This window comes from Trichoplusia ni, unplaced genomic scaffold, assembly GCF_003590095.1.
Source record: "Trichoplusia ni isolate ovarian cell line Hi5 unplaced genomic scaffold, tn1 tig00001053, whole genome shotgun sequence".
NCBI lineage: Eukaryota > Metazoa > Arthropoda > Insecta > Lepidoptera > Noctuidae > Trichoplusia > Trichoplusia ni.
This window is the reverse complement of record NW_020800090.1, coordinates 7,051-13,205: the sequence shown is the minus strand read 5'-3', so window position 1 is coordinate 13,205 and position 6,155 is coordinate 7,051.

The window sequence follows — 6,155 nt, the reverse complement described above, 5'->3', positions numbered from 1 at the left end:
AAACAGCGTGACCCACTATCGAAGAACAAATTGTCGAATCATTCTCATATTAATTATCAAATGCTGTAAGCTTTTAGTGCCGGTGTTTCGGCGTGATGAATATGCGTGCCAGTTCGGTAATAAACTTATTAATGTCGCTTTCTTCTTCACGGTTTCAATGTCACAGTATTTAAAGTTTCCGTTTGGTATTGAGTGCTATAGAGGCTGTACCGCGCGCCGCCTTGCCTAGCCATTTACGGAAGTCTACGTGAATTGTCATTGAATTAATTCTTATATCGTCACGTGTACCAACCGGTTCGATTGTTAACCCATGTGTTCGATATATCTTCTGATGTAAACTAAATCTAAGTTAGCAGAACAAAGCCAATAACAAACGACTCTCGACTGATCGCTGTCGAGTATAAATCCTAGCTCTACTCTAAAACAAGTGAACCGATTGACTTACCATAAATCAAGCTCTGGACAGGGGGAAAGCACTGCGTATCAATACTCCGGTAGTCACATTAACTCTATAACAAAACCACTTTTTGTATCACGTTCAGTGAAACGTATCGTAAGTATGAACGAACAGCAGAATTAGCACTTCACAAATCACATCCTCTTTTCCACAACACTGATAGAGCACAGATCTGCCTACCTCGCCACACTGAAGCTTGAACACGTTTCTTCACAGTTATCTGTTAAGACGGTAGCGTAACAGAGTGAAGCAATCGCACTGCCAAATCGCAATGCGAAATTTAGGCGGTCGCAAAATTGTTCGCCTAAAAGCGACAGTTTAAACCAACTTTACCGGTCGGAAACGTTCCAAATTCGAATCGGAAAGTCGGTTTACGGTTTGCAGCAGCGATAACTTGAACACACGAGTGAGCTGCGCGGGCAGCGCTAGCAAACTGAGGCGCCGTCCGCCGTGCGCAACCACGCGACGCATCTAACCGAACCGAATGGACTTCAAACTTTTACCCGACCGAATCGAAACCGCACGCCACAACACAACAACCTCAGGACTCCGGCGATTTTTAAATCGGATAGTTTGCAAAGTTGCGAATAAACTTGCATGCAAGTTACAAACATGGACAAGTTACCCGGACAAGGCTCTCGAGATATGACATTCGTGGACGCACACAATGATTACACACCAGACGTTTAATAGCGCTGATAGTATATAGCGATCTGAGCTCTTGACGTTGATATTAAGAGATAAGTAAATTTGTGGATACCTGACGATTACGCGCTTGATAATGATACTATCGATCACCCTGATAGTACTAAGCATGAAAAAAAAACATAGCATTATTGTACGTTAAACGGAATAAAACGTGAATTAAGAAGATCAACCTGAATTCTTTTGAACAAATACGGGCACAGAAACCGTTCAAACAGCCGAGAACGCTGCATTCCTAAAGAGCAACAAGAATGTGATCTTAAGATCTTGATTTAATGCAATGTTTATATAAATTAAGGAAAACAGATCTTGTAGACGACTCCGGAACGAGAAAGCTTTGAGTTTGAGTTTATTTAGAGATTAATTTTATTAAAAGCAGACACTTCTCTATAAATAGTTAGAAAACGCAAACTGACAGATGAGACTAAACAAAGAAATAACGGACTACAGGAGAGATAAAATTATGATTATTTATATTAAAAGCATTTATAATAATAATAATAATAATAATAATAATCTTTATTTCAGAACAATGTCCATACATAATTACAAAATAATAAGATTTATAGTAAAATTTGTGCGCGTATAAATGCTTTCAGGATGTCTGAGTCCTGCTTTTCCGCAATAACCTGCAGGATGCTGTTGGTGCTGCTCCTGACCCTGCTCAGTAGTGATACGAGCCGCTTGCGTATTACCGCGTGGAAGCCGTCTACCCTGGCTTCCGCAAACATACCGGAGGCACTGCAAAAACGGGGCAACCCCAACAACATCCTAAACCCGTTGTTATATTGGACACGTAAGGCATTGAGCGTCCTATTATTACTATTATTACTGTTAATACTATTATTAACATAATACACTTTAATAATAGTATTAACAGTAATAATAGTAGAAATAGTATTATACTATTTATGTTAATATATTATTAATATATTAACATAATACACAGTTTAAAAGTAATAATAATTTAATAGTAATAATACTTGGTCTAAACAATTCTCAAATAAATATATTAACATAATACACCTGAACATAAGATCTATGCGAAAACAATTTAACCAATTGCTTGTCTTATTAAGTCATTGTATAGTCAACAGAACAATAAGTGTCATAGTTCTTACAGAAGTGAACATAAAAAGTGAAGAAGTTTCATTGTATAAAATTCCGGGATATATAGTATTTCCTAACACCAGGGAGGCAAGAAGAGGAGGTGGGATACTGGTGTATGTAAGAGAAGACTTGACTTTTACTACAGTAATGCCACAAATAGCACTAAAAGCAACAGAATTGACATATGGAAAACTTACAAATGGGAACAGAACTACACACATAATGGCTATATACCGACCACCAAACAAAAACAAGCTAATATTCATTGCGGAATTGGAAGCCATACTGAAACAAATTCCATTTTCAGAAGAATTATTATTAATGGGAGATGTCAACATTAATATAAGTCAACATACAGACACGAGTCTAAATGCTTATAAAATCATGTTGTGTGAAAGCGGCCTGCAAAGTGCAATACCTACGACCGAGGCGACGCGCGAAGCGATCGTGGACGGCCGGCTGAATTCCTCGAATATTGACCATGTGTGCGTGCGCGCGGGCCGCGGCCGGCCGCTCGATGCGCGCGCGCACTTGCTAACTTGTACCCTATCCGATCACTATATGGTTGGAATTAGCTTGGCAAAAATCGGTGAGGTATCCAATAATAATTTTAAAATACAAACAATTTTAAACGAAAAAATGGTTCGCGCTAGTTTAGAAGCAGTTGATTGGTCAGAATTATTGCAAATTAATTGTCCTAATTTAATGTATGAAAAACTACACAAGATTTTTGATGAAACATACAATACATGTAAAATAGAAATAATAAAAAAGGAAAAGAGAATTACGCAACCTTGGGTAGATAGTGAACTCAAAAAAAAGTTAGAATATAGGGATTTGCTTTTCAGGGCTTGGAAATCTTCACCGAATAACATGAATAATAGATTAATATATACAAGATACAGAAATAAAGTAAATAAATTAATAGACATCGCTAAAAATAGATACAGACAGCTTGAGATAAAGAATTGTAATAAGAATTCTAGAAAAATATGGTCTAATATAAATAAATGGATAGGTAACCCTAAAACTAGCTTAGATAGTGTTATTTTAAAATACTTAGGGCCAACAAATACTGTTTATAATATATGTAATAAGTTCTCTCAAACCTTCACTGGAGAAATATTAAAAATTAAGCATAATTGCAATAACAATTTTCTAGATAGGAGCTCATATGTGAAGCCAATTAATATGTCTTTTTATTTTAGAAAGGTAGATGCAAGCACTATAGAAAAATATATAAATAAACTAGATTTTAATAAAGCACCTGGAATAGATAGAATTAGAGTACAGGATATTAAACAAGTCAAAAAACAAATAAGCCCAGTATTAGCGAAATTTATAAACATGTGTGTAGATAAAGGAATGTACCCGGATATTTTAAAGAAATCTATCATACGTCCTATATATAAACAGGGGAGCCACATAGACTATGGCAACTATAGGCCAGTCGCGATATTATCTGTATTAAATAAAATAACAGAAAAAGTAATTGTTAATGAAATAAGTAGTTACTTAGAACAAAATAATATAATATCAGAAGCACAGCACGGGTTCCGGCGCGGACGCAGCACCGCCACCGCGCTCACGCAGTTCACAGACTACGTCAACAACAGTCTCAACGAGGGTAAGTTTGTTGCTGCTCTGTTTATTGATTATAAAAAGGCCTTCGACACTCTGGACCACGAGGTGCTGCTACGAGCAATGGATGAATGTGGCATCAGAGGCCCCGTCAGCAGGTGGTTCAAGTGTTATCTGGAGAATAGGACTATCCGCACCTCGATAGACGGAACCACAGGAGAAGAGGTAAGCGTGAGTCTCGGTGTGCCGACCGGCTCCGTGTACGGCCCCGTTGGCTATATTATGCATGTCAATAGTGTCACTAACGTAATAAAGCATTGTAAGATGTTCATGTACGCGGATGACATGTGTTTAATGTATTCGTCCAATAACACAAGAGATGCACAAATGCATATACAGGAAGATTTTGAAAATATCATTAAATGGGCACATGATAACGGCATAATAATTAATTTCGCTAAGACAAAGGTAATGTACATCAGTTCCCCGTATAGTCACTACAATAAACAAGGTAAGTTAAGTATACCTATCTACGGACATACTTACGAATGTCTGCACCACAACAAAATAGGATGCCAGTGCGTAGCTATAGACGTAGTAGATAAATTCCGGTACCTAGGTTTGACAGTGGATAGTGAACTTAACTGGAAACTTCACGTTAATGAGGTATGCAATAGACTGCAATCAATCCTAAGCAAATTCTTTCATTTGAGTAGCTTTGTGAATAGAAAAGTTTTATATGTAGTATACTATGCACTCGTCGACTCAATAATTAGTTATGGACTAAGTAGTTATGGCCTCACGTTCAAAACGCAATTAGATCGCATTAAACAGTTACAAATAAGAATAATTAAATATTTAGTTAGGAAAAAAGTTAAACTAAAGTGCAAACAAAACTACGACGAATTATTTAAAATATGTAAAATACTACCAGTGCATGCAAAAGTAGATTACCTTATAGCATTAGAACAATGTAAGCTAAATATGTACAAAAATCCAATAGCACATAATTATCGCACTAGGCGGGTTGAACAGGGTAAATATGTAATACCATCTGTAAGAAATTATTATGGTAAAAGAACGAGGAAATATATAACTCCTGTAATATTTAATAAACTAGACTTTATAAGAAATATGTCCAAAGAAGTAAGCAAAGTAACTATTAAGAAAAGACTAAAAGAAGTATTAATATTATAAATAAACATAGGAGTAAGAACAGATCTCATTACAATTGTTAACCAAATAGAAATTTCAATAAGAATTAGTTGTAATAAATAATGGTAGATATAAACAGGTTGATGTTCCTAGAATATAAATTTAATTTTTATATTGTAATAGTTGCAAGATAAAGTATATATAATGTGATTATTGTTTATATATAAGAATAATAAATGCAACTACACTCATTGTAAACTATAAAAACACAATAAAGAAAAATGTATAATAAAGAGCGCTATTATCGCCAACAAACTGCTTTGCAGTTTGGCGATTTTTTATGTAATTTCCTATTTTCTATTTTTTAATAAATAAATATAAATATAAAATAAGAGATTATTCCTCGGTCGATAACCCATGTACCTGGTCCTTATGTTTTTAGTTTTATTTTGTTTTTAGCGAACGTTTCGCATATGTATATCGATACCGCATAATTTATCCGTCCAACCACCGTGAGAGGTCAAAACACCCACATTTAGCATTACCTTAATAATGTACAATCGTGATCTAAAGTTTATTTATGTGAATAAGTTGTTTTTTTTTTAAAGAAAACACTGAACGACTAGCGTCACACAATATACGATCTATTTCTAAATTCATGTTTAAATAATTCTAAATAATGAAACCACTGTCGCTAAATACTCATCGCTCGCATGACGTCAAGCACTACTGTTGTTTTACAAAATAGAATTACAACTAGAGGCACTGGTATTCCTTGATCATGCAGCCAAGTTGTGGAATTGTTATTCAAATTCAGCAATGAATTTATTATTTAAATATTTTTACTCATTAGAATTGAAGTCTCAGGAAGTATGTAATGTTATACGGTACATGTCAGATATATATCTAACAAAATCTACTATAATATCTAATCCACAACACTGAGCGTTTATTCGAGACAGTGTAAAGGATTGTAACAGTACGTCACCATGTGTCAATGGTTACCAGTCAAAATAATCCACGCAAAGCTTTTAGTCGATGTACCAAATTCACAACTAATTACTAAATAAAAAAAGCGGTGGGGTTGCGACCACGCCGGCGCCGCGGCGCCGCATCGTTCGCTTATGATATCATTCAGGACTCCGGT